The sequence below is a fragment of the Lissotriton vulgaris genome, chromosome 2_1 (assembly GCF_964263255.1).
Source record: "Lissotriton vulgaris chromosome 2_1, aLisVul1.2, whole genome shotgun sequence".
NCBI classification, from domain to species: Eukaryota; Metazoa; Chordata; class Amphibia; order Caudata; family Salamandridae; genus Lissotriton; species Lissotriton vulgaris.
The window spans coordinates 1,538,301,913-1,538,328,062 of record NC_141687.1 but is presented as its reverse complement, the minus strand read 5'-3'; the positions used below and the strand labels follow the sequence as shown (position 1 = coordinate 1,538,328,062).

The 26,150-nt window shown below is 45.5% G+C and overlaps 1 protein-coding gene across 1 annotated transcript in view; it reads right to left on the bottom strand.

Moving 5' to 3' along the window:
• Window positions 1-26,150, bottom strand: part of LOC147732861 (transient receptor potential cation channel subfamily V member 6-like) — a 253,063-nt gene that overhangs the window by 164,736 nt on the left and 62,177 nt on the right. The gene's annotated exons all lie outside the window — the stretch shown is intronic.

The window sequence follows — 26,150 nt, the reverse complement described above, 5'->3', positions numbered from 1 at the left end:
GCTGACACAGTAGTCTCTCCTATGACATGGTGGTGGATAATTTCCCCTAGATTGTGCAACTGTCCAACCATCATGTCTGGCAGAGGGATCTTCAGACCGTGGCAGTGGATTCTTCGTCAGTGTCATGGAAGGACCCTAGTGCACACTACAAAAGGAATTTCTACTGTTAGAAAAATATATGGGAAATCTTGCATTTTCACTCTGTATTGCCTGATCCTCTAACTCAGACCAGAAGCATGTGAAAAGAAGGCGTGGAAGTGCAAGTGGATGTGTGGGAGAATCCATTAAAGTGGTAAGCAAAAAAATATAGAAATGTAAAAAACTAAATTGAATGTATACTAGAAACACTATGTAAAAGACATAGGAAATACAGTGCTTTATTTGTATCGTTGGATCCCTCTACTGTAGAAATTTGGAGAATATCATGAGATTCCAGTGGGTGCAACAGGATATTGTGTTGATGGGTGGGTTCCACATTATCTAATTGAGAATTGTGTGTTTATTTGGTTAGTTATTTTAAGTGTTGTATGGTGCTTATGCTGTCGTCTACAATACTAGTCTGGCTCCTTTGACTACTGTTCGACATCTTTTTTTATGAGCATTATGTAGTCTTAGTGTATACCCATCATGATTTATGTAATTGTGTGAAAAGTTAATGGGATTTGCCAAATAGTATCAATCAATAAATCAAAATACTTTATTTGGTTGCCATAACCATCAAAGTGAACATTAAAAGTGACAGATGAAATATTAAAATCGACTTGTATAAATATAATGAACATACAATCATAAAATCCAGTACTTATTACTTTATCTATGTTCTAAGACTTTGCAGCAAATAGTCACAAAATAGCATAAAACAGAGGTCAGTATTGCATCCAGTGTGCATGTAGAATACTCCACATACTATTTAAAAAATAAATCTGATCAACTGGTTAAAAATATTACATGACAAATCCAATTAAAGTGCAAAATTCGTAAAGTGCAGAAGTATCAGAAGGTCAGCATAGCCCACCAACCCAAAGTGGACAGTACAGCTCCACAAAGCTCTTGTTACGTTAATCAGAATATAGAATTTCACAGCAAATAGTCACAGTGTAACATAAGACAAGAATAAGTAAAACGTCCACTGCATGTCCACAGAATGACCCAGCTGAGATTTAAAATATGAGTCAGACGAACTGGTTAAAAATGATTGCATAGCAAATCCAACTAGAGTATAAAATTCATAAGGTACACCGATATGAGGAGATCAACATGACCCAAAAGTCCAAACAACAATAGACAATATAGCACCGCAAGATACAAGAATGAATAGATACTGATAGCGAGGTGGCTAGACTTCGCCCTCTTCTGTACTGGGTAAGACTAAGACGCACCCCAGAACTCCATAGTTATGAGACAGGTCTTTCTGAGCTCATTACCCTGGATACCAACAAAAGGGTTAAGTGGCTTAGAGATCTGAAGGAATTACTGACCAAGCTGGGCTTAGCCGAAGCTTGGGCCAAGCAGCTCCCTCCGACTAAGAGTGAGTTAAAAAAGATCTACTGGAACTGGGTTAACCACCAGGTCTTACATAACCCAGGGCTTGGCAGACTAACTGACGAGTTCCTCCATCATAAGCCATTTGGATCCCTGGAAACTTATCTAGATTTAATCAGGACACCTAAAGATAGGACACTATATATCCAGTTTAGATTTGGATCCCTAATGCTAAATACCACACTGGCAAAATGTGACCCAACAACTTCCATCTTAGCTAACTGCCCTTGCTGCGATGCACAGCAAGTAACTGTAGCCCATCTATTCCTTGCTTGCCCAGCCTACAAGCAAGCAAGGGCCAAATGGCTCAAGCCTATATGTACTCTATTGGGCATTAGAAACCATATTGATGCTCTACGGATCTTGAGAACGGACTCAACTAGGTCCTTGCTAGTATGTGGCGTTGCACCTGGGAAGTGCATGGATCATCCGTATAAAAGCACAATCAAGGATAAATTCCATCTAATCTGGGGACCTGTGAGTAAATTTATACATAGGAATGATCTGTGCAGCACTAAAGATTAACTGTTTTGTGTGGGTTATGTGTCTTAGCTAAATCTGTAATTTTAAATCCAAAGGTCAAATATCAAGTAAGATATCAAGCCTAATTTTAGTGCGGATGGTATAGCAAGGTTTTAAAATTCGTTTTATTATATGAAATGTTAATTTTATAATTTTTTATACGACTGTGAAATGCCTTTATGATACTTGCTATCGAATAAAGCTTATTTGAAATGAAGATACTGATACTTCTAAAAGTTTATTAAAATCTGTATTTGAATATTACTTGCTTACTGTATTTGAACATTTGAATGTGATCACGGCAACCATGTAGACTGATTTAATAAGTAGACCTACCACAGTTTAGGATACCATTGTTTAGAAAAAAGTTATGCCAGGAACTTTGCTTGTTTAGACCAGATATTTCATATGAAGCGGCTAACTGAAAATACAATTGGGCCAGAAGTGTCAGTCTTTAAACTTCGTTGGGCAGCTAGATACCTAGTGATCCCCATGTTCTGGCACATGAGGCATATCTACCATTGACGCGAGCCACAATACCCCAAGCTGAAGTCCGAAATATGTTCCTCTGTTTTGGGGGCCAAGTCACAGGCCAGGTACAAATTGGTGGCGTGGTCTTTTCCCCACTTCCCACTAGATGTCTTCAAAGGCAAACAGCCTACAGAAAAACATATAAGCTTTTGGCAAGGGGTGGTGTGATGGTGTCCAAGAATATTTAGCAATGCGGGCTCGGTTTAAATTAGAGAAACTCTTTAGTTAGTAGCCCTTTTGTCTCCCTCATGCACATAAGCCAAGTACGTTGACTTCAAAAGGGCAGTCTCTGATTTGCCGATGTTATCAGGGCTCTCCCACAGTTTGAGTAGGTCTAGCTTCTTAAACCAGTTAAAAACAAAGCACAGCCAGGGAACCTTAAAAATCCCACCCATTTTCATCAGATCCCACAGGGTGTCCCTGAATACTAGTAGTTCAGAGGTTGACCAGATGCAGATCCAGTATACTAATGCTTTCAGCTGTGCCGCATCCAAAATATATTTTACACCTAGATCAAGAAAAAGCAGGATAAGGGGAGAGCTGTTCAGAATTGAGATCAATGATCTTACTAAATTATTTTCAGCTACCGCCAGCTTCTGGGTGTCAGTATACTCCCAGACTTCAGCTCCAAAGAGTATTGCACTTTGAGCCTTCGCTCGGTAGGCCTCGTGGGCTGGTGAAATTGAGGGGGAGCAAGTCCTCTTATGCAGTTGAAGTATCGCACTAGCTCTATGATCTGTTAGAGAACTTTTAGTAATTCGCAGTTCCCATTTAAACTTAGCAGACAAATTGACCACTAAGTAGTCAAAACATAAAACCCTTTCAAGGGGTTTATTGGCAACATTTACTAAGCTACTTCTAACTGTGCCTTTACTACGTATTTAATTCAAGACCCATTGCCATGCAGAATTCAAGAAACTTATCAATCAGGTTTTGGAGACCCCCGATGAGTTCTTGAGATAAGAAGCAAACCGTCTGCATAAAGGATTACGGGGATTTATTCTCTATTCAAAACAGGCCTTAACCACTTCATTGATATACAGAGTAAAACACGGTGGCGAACCCCACAGAGAATAGGTATGCAGGTAGTCAGTTCGCCCCACTACCACAGCGGACTTGGGCATAATTCATGTTGTATATTTTATTTTATTTTTTCCACCTAGCAACAACAAGATACATCAAATATGCAATGACCATTTTCCATATAAGTCACAGTGTCTTCAAGCATACAGTGCCATCCAAAAAATATAAAACATATAATATAATCTACGGCATATAACATAATATTTATCACACAAGGATTACCATTCTAGGATCTCACTTCTTGATCTCTTGTGCCACAGCTATGACCAGACATGACTGTTACATAGGAGCTACTGTGGTAAATTGTTCAAATCAGTAACTGTCACCCTTCTGTATCTGTACGAACCTCTGTATCTGACAATCAGGAGTCATCTTGAGTTTGTTGCAAATAATCCATTAGTGGTTGCCAACAATATTTAGGTCTTGAGGCAAGGGATATTTCCTCCACATTTACCCTTAATGTTTCTTTACAATACAACACTCAGTCATCCAGTCCTTAAATCTGGGCCGTCTTTTGCTACCCCACTTTCTGGCTACCCGTCTTTTTGCGAGCAGAAGTGTGACCTCCAGGAATTTACGTCTTTTGGCCAATTTGAGTTTACGAATTTGCAGCAGACACACTAGTGGTGTGTTAGGGATTTGTTCGGACAGCATGATCGTTAGTGTGTCTATAATTTCTTGCCAATACTTATTCAGACTGGGGCAGGCCCATGCTATGTGCAGGAAGTCAGCCCCGGGCGCCGAGCAGCGAAAACATTTGTCATCCGCTTTAAGGCCGTATCGGTGTAGTTTAACCAGTGTATAATATGTTTGGTGGATAAACTTAAAATGAATAATATTTAGATTACAATTTGATGTAAGTAAGTGTAATTATGCACAACTGTAACTCCAGTCTTCTTCGGATATTGTTTCCCCAGTTGTCTCCTCCCATCTCTTAAGCGATCTATCAGGTCCTAGGATCTGTTCGTTCTGAGAATATATAGTGAGTATATAGTTTGTACGCGTGGGTGCTGTCAATAGTATCTGTAGTGCGTGCAGTGAGTTCTTCTTGGAATGATTCATACAAGTCTTTGACTGCTGCGCGATAATTCTTGTTGTGAAGTCTAGCAATGAGACTGACCAGGCTACCAGGGGCCCCCATTTCTGCAAACCCTCCAGAGATTTCATGGGGCACAAGACCAAATGCAGATCTCAGGTCAACTAATGCCACATATAATCTTTGATTGATGAACACCACATATTTACAATATATCAGTGTGAACCTAAACACTTGATCATAGGTGCTGGTTTTGGCTTGAAACTCTGCTTGAAGTGTGGACAGAACACATTCCCTATCAATCCAAGTTTGCAATTTATCAAGGATCTGCCTTGAGAAAATCTTTCTGGAAGTAGTCTGTTAGGCTTTTAGGGCCAGATGTACGATGCTTGCAGTTTGCGACTTTAGCTGGTTCGGAAGATGCTCAGGAACCCCTCGGCATGAGGTCCTTGGATCCAGATTTTAACACATGAAAGGGCCTCTTCCTCCCTAGTAGCAGTGGGAGCCCTGGCCACCTGCTGCACTTTATCCATGCTTGGGCCTTCCCTCAAAATATGACCTTGTTGCTCTGGCGGGTGGGCATGGGGCTGACCACGTTAACTCTCTCTCTCCTGACTGTTCTCTTTTTATGTGTGTGGATGGCTTTCTGGAGTGGTTAGGGAAATAATACAAAGGAACACTGTTAGGGTTTGGCCACCCGCTTGGTGGTAGTTTCTAGTTTATTCCACATGAGGTACTTCATGTTCATGAGGTATGGGGTGGCAGGGATTTGGCTACTGTTTTGTTTCTTTGTTTCCTTTTGACTTACACCAGACATTGCTCCACATGGATGGGTTAGACTTTGAGCCCAGAATGCCCCTTCCATTCCATACCGATATGGTCCTGACACACCCAACCACCCATCAGGTTGATGCAGACACTCCAGGCATTATTTGTCTTTTGACCTGGATTGTTAATATGGTCTTGGATCCTGTCAAGAGGCCGGTGTTGAAGCGGGCCAAATGATACTGCGCTGATGTGCTCCTACTGCAGGCGACCTTCTTGGTGGGCACTACATGCCCCTTCCTTGCCCATGTGGGGTTCATGCAGGTGTTCCACGTGGGCTTTCTCCGGGGGTCATCGGGGACGGCCAATTTTGTTACATTAATAGTCCACAAGTAGACAACAAGATTTGGCATGATAACCAGGGTCGCTACATAGCGGTATACAGTCTTCTCCAAGGGCACAACATTGCCCTGGCGAGCATCTACGCACCTTCATCAATTTAATTACTTTGTGCAGACTCTGGAGGCCCTGGTGACACAATTAGCAATGTGATACTGGGTTCTGGGGGAGACTTCAACAGGGTGGCAGACTGGGGACTGGACCTCCAGAGTGGGGGGCACCGATCAGCAGCTGTTCCCACTCGCCCAGTTTCTCAAGGCCATGGGTTTGATGGACACATTATGAGCTTCACACGCAGAGGAACAGGGCAATACCTTTTACATAGGGACACACACGGTCTTCTCCTGGTTAGCCTATTTCCTTATACTGGTTTCAGAATCCCACAGGGTACAGGACACACTCATACATGCTTGTGGTCTCTCAGACCACTTCCCTTTGGAGCTACAGCTGTGAATTAGCACAGGGCATTCACAACTGGGCTGGATACTGAATGCCTGCTGGCTACAAGACACCAAGGCAATATGCGCATTCACTCTGTCATACAAAGATACAGGGACACTGTTGTATTCTACATATTAGTTTAATATCTACTCTAGCCCTGCTGCCTCTAGCTGGTCAGCCAGAGTGTGTTTTGGTATTAGAATGTTGGTGTGCCTGTGATGCGTGGAATGCCTGGGTGACTGAGTGGGTTGAATGTGGCAGTTGGAGATGGGCTGAGCAGCTAGGGAGGCTGCTCCTTGTGGGGCTGGTACCACACTAGGCTGGCTGGAGTCATCACTGATGTAACTTGATCTGAAGACTGAATAAAGAAGTCTTGAATATACATCCTGGCTCCTGGTGTCTTTCCACATAGGACACAACAGACACCAACACTGGAAAAGTCGAGTCCCCAGGGACGCTCTGGAAGGCATTAAAGGCCATCGTCAAGGTTGACATTATTGGCAAAGAAACACAGACAGGAGATGACTGACTTGGAGACCCATATTTTAGAGTTAAAGGCAGCTTATACTGTATCCGGCTCCTCTGCTGTCCTTAGAAACTTCTTACATGAACTAGAGACATTGCGCCAATTGCTTCTAGACGAGGCCAAGGCTAGAATGGGCTCGCTATACGTAGCAGCATCTATCAGTGGAGAGATAAGACTATCAAGACACTGCACTGGCTCTGCTCCAACACAGCACATTGTACCCCTCTTGCATACATAACAGACGAGAGGGGAGTCAGGCATGCTGAGGATACAGTCATTGCCCAGTGTTTTTACGCCTATTACATGTCACTCTACACACAACCACCTGGGGGAACTTGAGGTCCTCCAGCGATTGTGGAGAGTTTGCCCATGCGTCCCCTATCTGAATTAGTATGAAACTCGCTGGACAAGGACATCACCTGCGAGGAGTGGGGTTGGCTTTGTTGCAGCACCACCCAGGCAGAACCCCAGGTTCCAAAGGTCTCCCAGTGAAGTTCTTTAAGGCTGCTTGAGGACTGCTTATGGACCCTCTCTAGAATATGTTTCAGTGAGCCCAAGAGACTGGCATACTTCCCCCTGATTTCTGACTAGCTGAAATAGTTATTATACCCAAATTGAGACACAGACCAGGCGACTGTTCCTGTTATTGCCCTACCGCCCTCCTAAACACAGCGGTTAAGATTTGGGCAAAGTCCCTGGCCAAAAGACTCTGTTCAGTGATTACTGCATTGGTCCATGCGGATCAATCGGGATTCATGCCTAAGAGTGCCACATGTCACAGCATATGGCTGGTACATAATGCGCTGGCACTAGCAGATAGTCTACCAGGTGCTCACACCCTCCTGCTAATGGATTTCCATAAGGCATTTGAATCTGTCAGATGGGATTACTTGTTTTGCTTTTTGCAGAAACTTAACTTCAGGCCCAAATTCATTTATTGGATACAATTGCTATACTGACCTCCAGGCAATGATAAGATTGGGTGGTGCATTGTCTGGTTTATTTCTGCTGCATAGGGGGACAAGGCAGGGTTGTCCTCTGTGTCCCCTGCTGTTTGCCATTGTAATTTAGCCCCTGGCGGGATTACTGAGGGTAGATGCCCTGATGAGGGGCCTGGAGTAGGCTCTGGGGATTTCCGACAGGATCATGCTTTATGCCAGTGATGTCCTAATTTTCTTTGAGGCTGCCCCTAATTTGGGACCTGAGTCCTCCAGATCCTGCGAGTCTTCCGGGCTTTTCTGGGCTCCTGATTAATAAATCTATGTCATCGGTTTCCTCCCTGGCAAAACCCTTGTTTGCCCTTGAATGGCCCGCCAATATATGGGTCCTCAGGGAGGGCTTCCAATATCTGGGTGTTTATGTGACCAGTGACCCCAGTTGGGCCTGGAAATGAAATATTCAGCCCCAATTTGAACGGATGTTGCAGGATCTTGGTTTTTGGACGATGCTGTTGCTGTCCATTCTTGGGCGCTTGACTATCTATAAGATTGTCGTCTTACTTCGCCTGCCATATCAACTGCAAATTTGATCCCCTTCCCTTCTCCAATTCAGTTTTTAGGAAGCTAGATTCTCTGCTGGGTGACTTCCCGTGGCGACAGGGTGCCCCAAGGACTGACCAATTTAAGTCTTATAAATCCTAATATGACAGTGGTTGCGACTCCAGATATACTTTCAAACTATAAGTCATCCTACCTTATCATCATAAATGAGTGGTGTTTTACTACCAGAACAGATCCTGCCTTTGCCACCGAGCTTTGGGCGATGAGAGAAAGAGCAACCACTCTGCCCCTGCTCTATGGAGGAGTTAGTTTGGAGCACCTCCCATTGGCCACCAAAATTGCTCTTCAAATCTGGCAAGATGCTCACAGAGCCCTTGGCTGGAAGGGACGCCTGACAAAAGAAACTCTGTTATGGCCTGGGACCCAGTTGTTACAGGTTGTGGGGTGGAGGGCTTCATATCCTGGGATGTGATTGGCATATATATGTAAGTTGGGGGATGTCCTGTTAAAGGGCCACAATAAAATCCTTCCTTGAGTTACAGGAAGAGTATGACCTCCATCACACACAATTTTGTAGATATCTACTGCTCCACATGCTCTCACCAATAGCGCCTGGTTTCAGGGCAGAGTGGTGAGGTGGACAACTAAAAAATACAAAAAATACAAAAAAACAAAAAGAACTTAACTGCTGCCCAGCGCATCGCAGCTCTTCTGCTCCTCTCTGGCTCCAGTACAGCCCATGCTCCCAGACTCCCCTGCGGCCAATATACACACTGTTCTCATGCTGCTGGCTGCATGAGAGCAGTGCCGGTCCTATGCCTTCTGAGGCCCCGGGCGAAAGGGAAGATGTGAGGCCCTCTAATTGCATATTGCATCGCAAGAAGTAACATCACAGAAAGCGACTTCGCACAACTTTTGATCTTAGTTCTTTAGCATCACTGAAGCAAACTAATGTGGATATCAGTAACATGGACATAAAGTAGAGGAGATGGAAAACAGGTGAGCAATTATCCATGAGTTTAACACTTGCCAGCTCCTTGAATGATTAGTTGGACATACCCCCAAATTCCAAAGGAACCAGAGGGTCAAGAACATGATAGGCATTCAATTATGACAGCATATTTACTGGTTAAATAAATGTGGAAATATACTAATGTCAGCTTCATTTTTCCACAAAACCATATATAAATGTGGATAAATACAGATAAAATTGGCAAAAAATAAATGTGGATAAATACAGACGGAAATGCCCATAAAAGAAATACCATAAAACCGGGAGCCCTATTCATAATGTACCACATCATACTGGAGAAAAACACACCTCACACCATAACCCCCAAACTAAAGCTCCTAGGCTCACTAGGTTACTATGTTATTGGGTTTCTGCAGTGATTTGCCATGGAAATATTTTCACAACAAATTCATTGGTGAGAATGTAGGGCAAATCACCAACATACTCAAGCATCATGTGGCACACACTGTCATCTTTTTCCTCACGCACCAAAAGCTACAAGCAAAGAGGTGTATTTATGACATTAGTGGCCTTGGGACACCTGCTTAGCATTCATCATGTTCCACAGTCAACTCGTACTCTACTTCATCTGCAAAAGATACAGCGATTATTTACATCCAGATGGTATATGGTCCCTGCCCCCCCCACGCGCTCATTCTGTGCAAGTAAAAGAGCAAAGAGGGGTATATGGCAGCCTAAAATACTGTCGGCCATTTTAGTCTTTTTTCTGTCTGTGGGGTTAGCCTTTCTCTAGTTGTAGCCCAAACTCATCACTTAGGAGGTCCTGGCGACTTGCAGACATAAATGCAGAAGACAGCACATTGCTTTTCTACTCTGCGTAGGAGAGCTCGCACTTCACTAGGTGCAACATATTTTACCTAACCCCCTAGTAGAATTTACGGTCAAAAATGGCTCCTACTGAATCTGGTTGATGAAATCTGAATGTTTTTGACATCCAATAAAATGTTACGATGTAGATTTCAGCTGATTTCATCCTCTTCTTGGAACTCGTTGCCGATGTCTAAAGGCATGCATGTTTATTTTTTTATTTATTTTTAATCTAGCGAACTTCTTCGGGCAATAGTTTAATAAAGTCTAAAAAACATACTCTGCGACTAGACGCAGGAAGCACCAGTTGAAACTGGTTCACGGGAATTTCCAATAGTGATTGCATGTGGCGAGGGCCAGGGGCAGTCTGTCACTGCTGGTTTCACTTCCCACACCACCGAGATGGCAGGCACTGACTTTGTAGTGAGCTACCCCCATGTTCCCACCAATGATGTCACTTAGAACTCACTCAGGCGTCAAACACACAACAGCACCCTGAGCAGCACACACAATGACAAGCCTGGCAGAGAGACTCACCTGTTCTGTGCCTCGCCAGCGACGATGGCATCTGGGAGTCTGGAGAAAGGCTGTCTTTGTATGACACACACACCACGAGCCATGCGACTTTTTTATTAATTTTGAAATTAATCAGCACTTAGATAATGGGTACAGGATGATGAATAAATAATTGGCGATGAGTGAATGCCTGCAGTGATGCACGAAGAAACGCAGCAAGGATTTCAGGGCTTAATGTAGAAACTTATGACAAGCGATGGACCAGGAGTCTCTCTACAGTATGCAAATTTCATCATCATGTGTATATATAATATAGCAGGAGGTCTCACTTCTTACCTTACGTAACGACGTTAAACAACTTATGCCAACCAACAACCACGAACGGGGCCCGTCCCGAACTGACTCCCGACTCCACCCTCCTCCTGGCCAGGGAGCAAGCGTATGGGGTGCATGCTGCGTCACAGTTCTGTTAACTACTGCAGTGGAGAGCGGGGGCTGGCCAAAATGATGTCAAGGGCCGTCATTAGTAGCGCTTTCGCGCGCTACCAGATTGACGGCCCTTTGACCCACATCATTAACGGCCTGGCCTGGCGCCCGCGCACTGAGCTCGGCACCACCACCACCACTAAGGCACCACCACCACTAAGCTAGGTGGTCACTAAGCTAGGTGGTGGGGTGGGTGCACGGTGACTGACTGACGGACTGCCTGCCCTTACTGTAATGTAACTTATTAGTTATTGCCTCAGTAGCGCGAGTGCGCGCAGCGCTTTTTTACCGAATTTAATGTCGGGCCGCGGGGCGTCCGGGGCCGGCCGGAAGTGGGCCCCCTGTTCTGCGATCTTCTGCGGAGCTGGCGGCGGGGCCCCCAGGAGCGCGAGGCAGCTGCCCATACCGCCCATGGCTAGGACCGGCCCTGCATGAGAGCAGCATCAGGATTGGCCTAAGCACCCTGGATTTTGTGCTCCAAGAGAGACTGGGAGCCTGCGCATGCTCTCTCGAACCCGTCAACGCAGCTCAGGTTAGAGACATTTAAGTGCACATGTCAGTTTGGCCGTCCTAAGACGGGCGACCAAACGCACATGCCCAGTGCCCACCACTCCTCATCCGTGACTGCCCGCACAAAGGCCCTGCCCCCATGAGCGATTATTTACACCGATGGTTCGACTCAACAGGCCACGGTGTCTAAAAATGCTTACTCAGTAGCATGTGCTATAGTTCCAGGTGCAATGGTGAATGAAGAATTCAAATCTTCCATAGTGCAAACTTAGGCACTGAAAGACTGTACTGCACAATTAGCTGATCTGCGTGCTTTAGTTCTTGCTCTTGAGTTTGCTGATCCAAATGTTTCGACTCTCATTGAGATTCTTATTACTATATTCAGTCTTTGACAACCTATTCTTCTGGTCTCAAAATGAGTATTGAGATCCTAAAGGCAGCACAATTAAGCATAAAACGCTTTGGGCTCCAGTGGCAGATCTTAAACAATGTTTGCAACCCACACATGTTATACGTACTCTTGGCCATCAGCGTGACGGGGCACACGCTGTTAGGAATAGTTTGGCTGATGAAGCAGCCAAATCTGCAGTAGCCACGTGTTCCATAGCAGCCGTTACTAGATCCATGAAGGAGATTGATAATGACATTTTGGCAGCGATAGCTGCAACAAAGGAGGGCCTTAATTACCCGCAGGGTTTCCCTTCCAAATATTCTTATCAGATAACTCCTAAACAAGTTCCCTTTGCTAGAATACAAGACGTTGGAGATTGGCTGATTCCCAACGCGGACCACAGACACACTTTTATTAAAACCGCATACGAAGGCATGGCCTCGACACAGGCTGGATTGTCTGCTACTGTTTCTATTTTGCAGCAGCGATACTGGTGGCGTGGTTTATATAAACAAACCGGCAATTATGGGCTTTCTTGTGACATTTGTCAGCAGAATAATCCATCTGTGGTTACACATCCTCCAAAAAGACTGCTCAGCATTGCTAATCAGCCTTTTGCTTGTGTGCACCTTGAGCAATGCGGTCCTTTCTCTTCAGAAACTGCATACGAATATATTTTAGTTGCAGTGGATTTGTGCACCAGATGTCTTTGGGTGAGGCCACAATGCAGTGCTCACGCTTGAACTGTCATCAGGTATTTGTGTGTCTTTGAAGGGATTTTTGCCTGTGGCACCTTTCATTCTGACCAAGGTCCAGAGTTCGCCTCTAAAGTGTACAAGGATGATATGTGATCTTTGGGGGTGCTGGTACAATTTTCGTCTCCATATAGGCCTGAGGGCAACTCAATTGTGGATTGAAAGAACTATGACTTAAAGCAATCCTTGACAGCTAGAGTCTTAGGTACAGCCAGGAACTGGATAGCCCATTTGTATGGCATCCAATGTGCACTTAATAATCTCCCTAGAAGACCTATGGGTGGGAGGACCCCATATGAAATGCTCTTTGGCACTAAAATGTTTGTGCCAGACCTTGATGGTCTAGACGTTGTGGTGGCTGCCGCAATCTTTGACGTAGATAATCTTTCTGCTATGTTACAGAATCTACAAGAGATCAGTGCCAGCCTTGCTACTGAACATTTGTCTTCAGCAACTGACGGGGCGCTACAGAATCCAGTGGTCGGCTGGCTTCCTAAAGTTGGATATCTGGTCTGAAAAAAAAGGTGGAAAAAAAAAATTTGGTTCCTCTTATCGTGCACCGGTTCCAGTGCTTGGCCTGAAGGGTACTCGAACAGTTATTTTACCTCCTCTACCAGGTCAGATACTTCTGGGGAGCGACCCTTGACTTTGCCAGGTAGGTCGCTCCCCCCGTTGCAGCTACACCAGCCTTTGTGCCTCGCACCCTTGTCTCCTGCTGCACCAGCCCTTGTGCCTCGCACCCTAGCTCCTGCTGCCCATTCCTGGGTGCCGTTTTTTCCCTCGTCCCCCTGTGCCCACTGCCAGCTTTCCTGCTGCTGCTGCCCCTGCGGACCCGCACCCACGCCCATTCGCTAAACCCCTGCCTCCCGCCTCCCAGCTGCTCCTCCCTCCCAGCTCCCCTTAAAACTGGTGAAAGCGGGCGGTGAGGAGAGCGACCCTTGACCTTGTCAGGTAGGTCGCTCCACCCCGCTGCAGCTGCACTAGCCCTTGTGCCTCGCACCCTTGTCTCCTGGGTGCTGTTTTTACTCTCGCCCCCCAATGCCCACTGACAGCTTTCCCGCTGCTGCTGCCCCTGCGGCCCCGCCCTGCACCCGTTCGCTAAACCCCTGCTGCCCGCCTCCCAGCTGCTCCTCCCTCCCAGCTCCCCTTATAATGGTGGCACCTGCGGGCCGCGCCGCTGGTGCGCCGGAGGCGTGCCTAAGGCAAGCCCGTCTGCGCCCGTCCGTGCCTGGAACCCCTGGACCCCGCGAAAGCCACGACACCAGACTCCACTACGACGCCAGCAGCCTCCACGCACTCAACGCCAGCCGAAACCACACCTGCTTCCAGGCCGCCCTGAAACGGACCCATGAACCCTTCTCCTGCCACACCTGCAGCTTCACCTGCGACAGAACCACCAAACCTCCAAGGACTGGACCCAACCACCTCCGCTGCATACTCCTCAACACCCGCTCTGCACGCAAACACGCCGTCGAGCTCTGGGTTCTGCTCGACACCTCCGCCCCAGACGTGACCTTCCTGACCGAGACCTGTTGTAACGACTCCTTGGTGCCTGACATCGCAATAGCTACAAGATCACCCGCAGGGAACGCGCCAACGGAACCGGAGGAGGAATAGCCATCATCCACAAGTCCACCCTCAAGGTCGCCACCCACGCAGACGACACCCTCAACGCTGCCGAACACCTGCACTTCCGGATCCACACCGACCCCAACACCACCCTCAGAGGAACACTCATCTCAGACCCCCCGGACATTGGGCTCAGTTCAGCGACTCCATCGCCGACCTCGCCAGCACCCACGCACTCGCCTCCACAGACTTGAACTTCCACCTCAAGAACAACAACGACGCCAACTCCCCCACCCTGATCGCCAACCTCGGCCTCAGACAACTCATCACCGCACCCACCCACGCTGCCGGCCACACGCTGGATCCCGTCTTCTCCACAGGCACCCACGTCGCCTTCAACCACACCACCAAACTCCACTGGACCGACCACCGCTGCATCCATTGCACCTTCAAGAAACCAACCACGCACCACCGCACCCAACAGCTGCCTCGCCACTGCTGGAGCAAAGTCACCGAAGACCGGCTGATCACTACCCTCGCCCAGAACCCACCCACCGACCCCACCAACCCTGACGCCATAGCCCGCAACCTCAGACAGTGGATCGATGACTGCAGCAACACCCTCGCCCCACTCAAAAAACCCTCCAACAACCACACCAGCAAGACAGCCACCTGGTTCACCGACAAACTCCAGACCTCCTAACGTGCATACCGGAAACTGGAGAAAATGTGGCTCCACGAACGCATACCAAACAACCACGCAGCCCACAAGGACGCCACCGAAGACATCACCACCTCATCAGATTAGCCAAGAGATCCTCCTTCAAAGACCACTTGGATAACAATGCACACGACAGCAAAGAGCTCTTCAGCATTGTAAAGTAACTCTCCAAACCTAGCGCCAACGCCAACGATATCCTGCCCTCACAAGAACTGTGCGACTCACTAGCCATCTTCTTCCACCGCAAGATCGCTGACATCCACGACAGCTTCAACACCACGACCACCCAACTACGCCAGACTCCACCTCCCCTGTGAACACCACAAGCGCCATCATCCTGACCTCCTGGTCCAACGTCAATGACGACGAGACACGCAAGGTCATGAACTCCATCCACTCAGGATCTCCGTCAGACCCATGCCCACACCATGTATTCAACAAAGTAGATGCAGCCATCGCACCCCAACTACGGAAGGTCATCCACATCTCCTTCGAAACAGCGACATTCCTGGAAAGCTGGAAACACGTTGAAATCAACTCCCTCCTCAAGAAGCCCAAGGGGGACCCAAAGGACATCAAGAACTTCAGGCCCATCTCCCTGCTCTTGTTCCCGGCAAAGGTCATCAAGAAAATCATCAACAGACAGTCTGCCCACCACCTGGAAGACAACAACACCTTGGACCCATCCCAGTCCGGATTCAGACGAATTCACAGTACAGAGACAGCCCTTACTTTCGCCACAGACGACATCAGGCGTCAACTAGACAACAGCAAAATATCAGCCCTCATTCTCCTGGACCTGTCAGCCGCCTTCGACATGGTCTGCCATCGCACTCTAAAGACACGCCTCCTAGAAGCCATAATCCAAGAGAAGGCCCTTGACTGGACCATGTCCTTCCTCTCCAGCAGAACCCAGAGCGGCCGCCTCCCACCCTTCCGATCCGAAGCCACCGAAATCATCTGCGGCGTCCCCCAGGGCTCATCCCTCAGCCCGATGCTGTTCAAAATCTACATGGCCCCCCTCGCACAGGTGGCCCGCCATCATCTCCTACGCCGACGACACCCAGCTCATCCTCTCCCCCACCAAGGACCCACACTCCACCAAAACCAACCTCCATGAGGGAATGAAGGCCGTCGCCGACTGGATGAGAAGCAGCCGTCTGAAGCTGAACTCGGACAAGACAGAGGTACTGATCCTCGGACCCACCGCCTCAGCCTGGGATGACTCCTGGTGGCCAACCACACTGGGAACTGCACCAACACCCACCGACCATGCACGCAACCTAGGATTCAACCTCAACTCCTCCCTCTCCATGTCTAAACAGGTCAACGCCGCCTCCTCCTCCTGCTACAACACCCTCCGCAGGATCTACAAATGGATCCTGACGGAAACAAGAAGAACGGTGAAACAGGCCCTTGTCAGCAGCAGACTCGACTACGGCAATGTACTCTATGAAGGAATCCCAGCCAAACACCTACGACGACTACAACGCATCTAAAACGCCTCCGCTCGACTGATCTTCAATGTTCCCCGCCGCAGCCACATCACCGCCCACCTGAGAACCCTACACTGGCTCCCCGTTCACAAGAGGATCACCTTCAAGCTCCTCACACACGCACATAAAGCACTCCACAACCCTGGACCAGCCTACCTGAACAGCAGACTCAGCTTCCACACCCCCACCCGGCAGCTCCGCTACGCCAGCCTCGCCCTCGCCTCTGTCCCCCAGATCCTTCTCCTACCTCGCTGCCAAGACCTGGAACAACCTCCCTACCCACATACAGCAGACCCAAGACGTACTCGCCTTCAGAAGACTCCTCAAGACCTGGCTCTTCAAGCAGTAGCAGCACCCCCCCCCCCCTCAGCGCCTTGAGACCCTCATGGGTTATTAGTGCGCTCTACAAGTACTATGATTGATTGATTGATTGATTCTCAGTTAACAATGTCAAGTTACAACATCTGGCCGATTCTGAATAGTGTGACACCTGCTATTTCCTGTCCCACAATTTCAAGAACTCGAGAACCTGTAACATCTTCTGTTTTGCCAAATGACACTGTCATTGAGATGATCACTGCTCTTGAGCCTCCGACCATACCTCCTGTATCAACAGATATGGCAGATGCTGATCACACATATCCCACAAGTGGCTCTGTACATGATTTGCTGTCTACACCTTTGAATCGTGGCAGATATTCGGTTGATGCATCTTCCACATCATCAGGTGACCCGACACAATTGCCCATTTTTTAAATCTTAGTTTAAAAAGACTTATTTGGTTCCTCCCTGGACATACATTTGGTTGACCCTATTTTTAATTTTCCTTTTGATGTCCATTGGGTTTCTAACAGTATTTTTTCAACTCATCATGGTCACTACTTGCCTGAACGCTATGCTGCAAACTTTGTTGATGGAATTTTGGCCCCACATTCACCTTCACACATCATGAAGCGTGACCAGACTCTTGTTAACATTTCAGCATTCCCTGTTTTGGATGGTATCGTTTGGGATAAGGTGGTTTCCAAATTCACGGTCCTCCAGAGCTGATTAATGTACCATACGTCTTTAGAGTCTCTATGGGTGATGTGGTTACACAAGAAATTTGTTCTAATGATTGGGATGTGCATGCGATTCAAGCTTTGTTTTCAGATGTAAAATATTATGCTGTTTTTAATGCTGAAGACTTGTATATGAATTCTGATAATTATGCTGACCTCTTCTGTTATCAACATTATGGCCATCATTTCATGCACAAGACTAGTTTATTACGTCCTGCCGTAAATTAGACTCAGTGGGAGCATTGCCCCACGCCAGTAAAGGGCAGCTCGAAAACATTAAAGAAATAATGTACCTACTGGAGGGTATTCCATTTGTTTGCGCTTACACCTTGATGGATTAATCAGGTAGCTTTTGCCAGTAGACATTGGCTGGTTTTCCGGATGCCTTGTATTCAAAAATTTTCTACGATCACTTCCTCCTCTCTTTCACGCCTTTTTACAACTTCCAGGACTTGTTTTTTTTTGTATTGCACAAACTTTTGTTTTTGCTTTTTCCAAATGTAACTCTTTCGCTGCGGCAGCGATTTTACCGCTGTGCGGTAAACAAAAGAACAGGGCGGGGCCGTGACGGACCCCAACCGTCATCAGCACACGCCCACCCCTGGTCGTGACGGCTGGGGTTCGTCACCAGCATGGGAGGGGTTAATGAACACATCGATTTATATCTGCTCAGGCTTTTTGAACTTTGCTTTCATGTATGATCTACATACGATGGCCAGATCAGGGGAAGGGTGTAGTAAGGCTTACAGGTCCTTTGTCGACAATTGCGAAATTAGCATGAGCTTCGCTGTCATGAACCTGCTTTTGCACATGACACTGCAAGCATCTATTTTGCAATACTTATTTTTGCCCCTTTTACATAGGAGAACTGTCTGCTTTGCATATTCTTCACTGTGCTCTGAGGTTTAGTCTGCACATGATGTTCAAGGTTAAACAACACTGCCCCTTATTATTCGGTTCTGCTCTATCTCTCGCACCTAGACATAACAGGCTTCACACAGTTTACCTCTGGAAATCGTGTACTTTAATATTGCAAACACAAGCTGTTTTCACACACACAGAGAGACACCTTTCCAGAGAGAAGACCTATGTTTGTCCTGCGATGTGAACATTGCATCTAGGCCGTGACGTATGTGGGTCTGCTGACAAAGCCCAGAGGTCTTCTGTTTCATAATAAACCATCTCTTGTCACAGGAGGGTGGTTAGGTCGTTCTGTCCTTTTCCATCGTTTTCTATAACATGACATCCCCATTTGTATTCTATGGAATTGTAACAATGCTGACTATATTGTGTTTATGCATTCTACTGCTAGTATTGGCTCGTGTACTGCACCATAGAGTGCATTAGTTGAAATAAGCATTTTAAATTATACTGCGTCTCTGATTACTCGCATTGTGGACAAGTATGAGTGGCTAAGCGAAAGAGTGTCTAGCTCCTGTGATTTCCAAGATAGAGTTACGTGTTCTGGGTTGCATAATCTTGGTAGCTTCGCTGCAGATTGAGATCGAATGAAACACTATAGCTAGCCGGTAAGCGATTTTGGGTACAGATGTGGAAGGTTGGTACACCACCTATTCACTGAGGTCCTGTTTTCCTGTGCATAGTTTTGTGTATGTGCAGAATCCCTGCAACAACTTTTCCTAATATTTCTAATTCTATAACTCTTCTATTAAAACTAAATCTGATCTGAGCTGCACACCTTAACAACTGCTTGTCGCCATAATTTTCAAAATATGTGTACCACTGTTCCTAGATTAACCGCATCGCTGCGGCGGTTATTTTTCCGCTACGCAGCTTTTTTCTAAAAGCCGCATTAGATGACGAGCTCAGCTCGTCATCCGCACACGACCACCGTGGCTGATGACGAGCTGAGCTCGTCATCAGCATCGAAGGGGCTAATATGTCTGTGCAGTTTGGAAATCATCCATCTCCTTTAATGAATGAACCGGGACACCCATCAATGAAATGGGCAATTGACTTGTCTATAATTACATGTTAGCCATTGATTGCAATACATTTTCAGTGGCGAGGAAGAAAGGCATTTTATTAAATTTACTAGGCTCTGAAGGAGAGAGAATATTCACATTCTTGCCCCAGTTACCACCTCCCCAAGGTATTGAATCAGTAAAGTACTTTAAACAGACTGAAAACATTTCACAGAAAAACCCCATATCGTTATAGAGAGGTTTCATTTTTACACACGCCATCAGGTAATTAATACATTTATTGACTCTTATGTCGCAACTTTACGGACCTTATCAGCAAATTGTGTATTTGGAAATTCAATTGATACTTACATCAGAGATAAAATCATCACTAGTTGTTCAAATAAGAAAATTCAGGAGGCAGGAGCAACTACTTAGACACTGGAATCCTACATTGGCTGACAATATTTATATCTCCAAGAGCATGGAACGTTTGGTTTCTTCATTCAAAACTTAAAATTAATCTGGAGGGACAAAAGTTGCTTCCGTATCAACAAAGAAACGAATGGATATGAAATCAGTCAAGATAAAAGAATATGGACAATTGTTTTCGCCATTTAGTAGAGTCAACAAGAGATGTTGTACTCATTGTCTTTCAAAAACACACGTTGTTTTATTAAATATTTTCCAGCAATGGGCAAAGAATTCTTTAAATGCAGGAAAGTTGGACTCTTTGCATGTGTGTGTATGAAATAGAAATTGGCGAGGATTTCCATTTTGCAAGATTGTCCAAAAAGGAATATTACTGAGGAAGATGGAATTTTAGGAATAACTTGTCAGGAGGTAATTTATTAATATAATGGCAAAAAAAGTTGCAGGCAAGTGCTGATTGTTGTGAATGAGTTGAGTGTAAATGAAGATGGGAAAGAGTGAATTGAATGAGGTTGTTTGTGGTGTTGATGAGGAATATTTTAAACAACCAATTTGCACCATTTATATAAATAAAGGATTCGAAGTCATGACTGATTCTAGATCGCCTTTTACTATGGTGTACGACACATTCTTCCAAGAACATTTTGATGGTGTCAAATTGGAACTGAATGATATTCGAGTGTAGGGTTAGGGTAAAAAAAAATATGTTTTGGGATATTTTATAAGTACTGTTAAATTTCATTATGGAAAAATAGTGGGCAAGCTGTATGTGGCAATTGATGGCCAAGCATGTTATAGGATGGAGACATAAAGGTAGAATGGGTATAGCTCTTAATCCTAATGCTACAAATCCTGTTTATTGTATAGAAATGGACGAGGAAGTGTGTGTGTTTTAGAAAAGGATTATGATATTGAATGCTTACTACATAATTTCAAAGATGTTCTCTGGAAAGAGTTGGAAAAGGCTAAAGGTTTCACATACAACATAGTCCTTCAGAAAAACACCAACCCAGTAAGAGACAAATTTAGACATGTTCCCATGAGCTCCAGGTTTGGATTATCTAGTATGTTATATGAGATCTGTGAAGCTGGCATTATAGAACCTGTTGGTGCTTCAGAATGAGTATTCGCCAATGTGTTAGTTTAAAGAAAAGTGATTTTAGGTTATGTCTCGATTTTAGGTCTATAAACAAACACATTGTAGTTGACTGCCAATCATTACCACACATACAAGATTTACTTGCTAAGACTGATGGTTCCTGAGTGTTTTCCACACTGTATTTGAAATAAGTGTATCACCAAGTAGAACTTTCTGAAAACTCTATTCACATCACTACTTTCATTATGTGTGAAGGAGCTAACAGGTGCAACAAGACGCCATTTGGTTTGGCTTCTGCTTCCTCAGTGTTCCAGAAATTGATGCACATCCTATTGGGAGCATCGAGGGGGCTGTGGCCTTTCAGGATGATATTCTTCTGTACACTGATTCAATTGCCAAACACAATTAGATTTTAGATACTATTTTAGATATTCTCATGGAAAAGTGAATTACTTTATAACTGGAGAAATGTAAGTTCTTGTCTCATAAAGAAGAATATTTGAGGCTCAAAATTTCAGAGGAGTGCATATTCGGAAAAGATTATCTTTTAAAGTCTGAGAAGTACCAACACCTTCTTACAAAGATCAACTTAGGTCATATTAGGGCTTTGTGAGTTTTGTTTTCGCTTTGTAGAAAACTTTCCCTCAATAGGAACTCCGTTAAGAATTTTACTAAAAAAAGGACTTACATTTTTATGAAAGCCGCAACACGACAATGCATTTTGTAATATCAAGATTGGTATCATTGATGCACCCTTTTCTGATTTCAGCAAAAGAATCATAATAAAAGTGGATGCCAGTGCATCTGGTTTGGGTTCTATTTTTAAACAAATCAAAGGGAATAAAGAGGTCACCATTGCCTTTGCCTCTTGGGTTTTGTCACAAGCTGAATTGAATTACTCGCCTATTGAAAGGGAAACCCTAGCATGTTCTTGGGTGGTAGAGGATTGTTGTTCTTATGTGTGGGGAAAGTCTTTCATCATTTGAACTGATCATAAATAACAATTTTTTTGCTTAACAACAATGGAACTGGAAAGGCATCTAGACTGATTTGCTCATTGGCCAAACTATAGGATTATAACTTTAAAGTAACTTGTATTCCTGGTTGTTGGACCATGCATCTTTTGGCGTGTTTCCCCGGTCTTTTTGCTTTCTGCTGTCCTGGTTTTGCCTCTGTTTTTGCTGGTTCAGTGTCTCTGCACACTTTCTCACTGCTGTTCAGTGTTAAAGTGCAAGTGCTTCTACTTTAAATTATGTTATGGATTAGTTTTTTTATGATTGGCATGTTTGATTTACTGGTAAGTTCCTAGTAAGGTGCACTGAGCCTGTCAGGCCTGTAAATCAATTGCTTCTAGTCGGCCTTCAGCACTGATTGTGCCACCCACAGAAGTAGCCCTGTAAAGATATCTTAGACCTGCCACTGCAGTATCTGCACACAGTTTTTACAGCCATGTCAACTTGGCAAGTGTACCCACTAACCAAGCCCTAACCTTCCCTTTCATTACATGTAAGTCACCCCTAATTTAGGCCCAAGGTACCCCTAAGGGCAAGGTGCAGTGTATGGTAAAGGCAGGACATGCACTGGTGTGTGTGACATGTCCCGATAGTATAATATAGTGTGTTTCATTTTTCACTATTAAGAATCCATCTGTCCCATAGGATAGAATTGGAGAAACTTTGGTACAAATTCCCATTGGGACAAGATAGAGAAATTGAGTTTAGTATGCCTGAACTCAGCATGTAAAATGCATCTTTAAGTAAAGATGATTTTTATGTTGTGTGTTTGAAAATACCACTTTAAGAAAGTGGGCATTTATTTGCTTAACCATCTTTTGTGCCTCTGCCGGGTTGTGGATTGACTGTCTCACTTTGGAGTGACAGGAGCTGGGGGTGGTTAAGGTGTATCCTGCCTTCCTTGGATGAGTCAGGGCTGGGCTGAATAGATCTGGGCTACATTTAGAGTAGTGGGAGGAGATTTCTTTGCATCTGAATAGGCCTGGTCTGCCTTACACAATGCTGTCTTCACCTCCTGCCAGGAAGCTGGGCCAGAGAGGACAGAATTGATTTGGACTAAGGACAGAGACTCTTTGCCACAAGAGAACAAAGGGAGATGTGGTATAAATATTGGGGACCAGACCCTCAGAATTTTAGAACTCTTTTGAACTCGGAAACCTTCAAAGAAGAAGAGCTAGAGAAGCTGTGAGGAGGAACTACCACTTTGCTGTATTGGCCTGCATTGGCTGCTTCTGTCTTGGGCAGACAAAGGACTGGAAGGGACTTTCTGTAACTTCTTTGATTGATTTTCTCCAAGGGCTTGAGGTAGAGGTTGACCCCTGTTCAAAAAGTCTTAGGAACAGCAAAGACATCACCTACCTCTGGGTACCGCCTCTGGGACCGCGGGTCTCAGTCGCCACAGAGGGAAACCGCAACCTCACACCATCACCAAGACCGCCGTTGGTTCTGTGTCCTGAAGGCACTGCAGAGGGCACCGCGGCAATTTGCACTGCAACCCTGGTCTCACCAACGACGACCACCACCTCTGCCACTGAGCCCCTGCTTGCACCGTGACCTGTGGGCACCACACTCCGCACCGCCTCTGTTAACTCCACCGCCCTGGTCTCACGGACAACACAGTTGAGAGCTGACTTCTCTGCCTACGTCTGGACCGTGGTTTGGGGGCACCACGTGTATGCTACATGAAGCACTGCCCGTTCTACACCGCAACTGCGGCCAAGCGACCCTACCCCCATCAACCGTCATTCTTCGACGGATGCCGCAGCTTGCACTGTGACCGTTAGCGCCGCAACGAGCTCCGTCGTGCACTGCAGTCCTGGTCTCACCAACACTGCTGGATGACCACCACCGAGCTGCAGCCTGCACCGCAACTCGTGGGCACAGCATGCTGCATCGCTCTGCTTCAAACCGCAGTCTTAGTCCGGATTCACAGAACTAACTTAAGACAAAATCCTACCGTTTTGGTATTCACAGAAGGCACTTACTTATTTTGGTATTCACAGAAGGCACTTACTCCTTTTGGTATTCACAGAAGTTAGGAGTCCTAACTTTAGGACTCCTAAATGCCTTCTGTGAATACCGAAAGTCTTAAAGTTAGGATTTCTCTCAATTTAGGAGTAGTAAAGTTAGGACACAATGTGTCTGCCAACTTTGGGAGATGTTCCAGTCTCCTAATACCGCTGATAAAACAAATGTCTTCATTTAAAAAAAAGCGATTAGATAATAAAGTGCCAACGTCTATTCTAAAAATGACACATATTTTTTATACAGACTTTTCAATAAGTAATCATACTAAGGCATTATAGGCATATAAAAGAAATAATATTGTGATGGTTTGTCAATGTCATGTTAATGGAGATTCATATGCTAACATTGAAAGGCCTATTTTTCACGCTGAGCTGTTTTGCACAAGATGTTTTTCTTTTAACTGCAGATGCTATAACTTTCCAGAAGCTGACTATTAGTTAGTGAATAGGAATTTGTTGTGTATTAGACAACTGATAGTGAGGCTCTCACCAGGAGGAGAGGAGACAGCAGGAAAGATAATTCATGGGAAGAGCTGTCTGAACCGCAAAATGTGGTCAAAGTATCTTTTCAAGGACTTGTATCTGTGGCCTACTTTGAGTACATAGGAAACTGGGGAGTTTACCTACTCCCAGGAGTTTACTGAAATCCTATTGCATACTGTAAACAAGGAATGCAATACTTGTTGCAATTCATAATTTCCCATTTTTAAATTAGCGTGTGTTCTTAGAGTAGGTGGTCGCAATTACTGGAGATTCGTCCCTAGGTTTTTTGAGACCATTTCTTTCTTTACAAGAGATTACTTAGAGCCTATTCCTGTTTACTAGATGTCTGCTGATTTATAGCTGAGAATGCTTTCCAGCTTAACAATTTTCTTTTTATTTGAAGTGCACAGGCTTCATGCTTATGCATTATTCTCTAATCAGAACTCTTTATTGTGTTTCTGAACTGACACCTTAAACTATTCGTAAACTATTTTGGATTAGGGGTACTGTCCTTGCATGGCACAAAATAGCCCATAAGTTAGAGTCCCAGATGCTATACTCTCCCAGGATGACCTTGCTGCGTAACCCCCTGTTGCAAGTTACGTGCGAAGGCATCTGTCGAAGGAAGCTTGAAGATCTTAATTATACTACTTGGGGAGACCTCTACACATGAGGGCAATTTCGGACTAAATAACAATTTTTCACTACACGTTCACCAACCACAATGGACACATTCCTGTATATCAGGCTCCGACAGAGTTTGAAAGCTGTCACACCTGCATTCCATGAGGAACCACCTACGTTGGAACCTCTACATGCTTTTTTACAGACAAGCCCTCCCAAACATGCCATCTCTCTTTTGTATAAACACACAGTTGCTACAACCCCATCTCGCCCTCCTAGAGCCAGGGTGAATGGGATAAAGATTTGGACACACCACCGACGGATGACCAATGGGAACGCTGCTGCGGTCATGCAGTCGCAGTCACTGGGAATAGCAGACTGAGACTTATCCATTTTAAATTCTTACATAGGCTGTACCATACCCCGGCTAGACTCCACAGATTCCATCTCAGGGTGAATGACAGTTGCGCTCGGTGTGGCGGGGAGGGCGCAGACTACCTACATATGGCGTGGAGCTGCCCCCTAGTGGCGGGATATTGGACGCAGGTGTTTGAGGGCCTTTCAGGCATGTTGAGGATATAGCTGACACCATGCATACTGGTACGATTCAGAAAAGGGGGTGGTGATGAACAGAGTGTCTGAATTAAGCAGACCACTCTTACCCAGTCCAAAAATCAGGGCTTGATCCATCACCATTATTTATCTCACTGCACCATCCCAGCTCAGAACCTGACTATATGCAAATCAGTCTGTCCCTGGCCCAGTGCATCATGGGAACAGGGCAGACTAAACTACCAAGTCAATTCTTCACCAGAAAGGAGACAAGCTACCGGGGACCGGTTTCTGGCATTTCAGCCG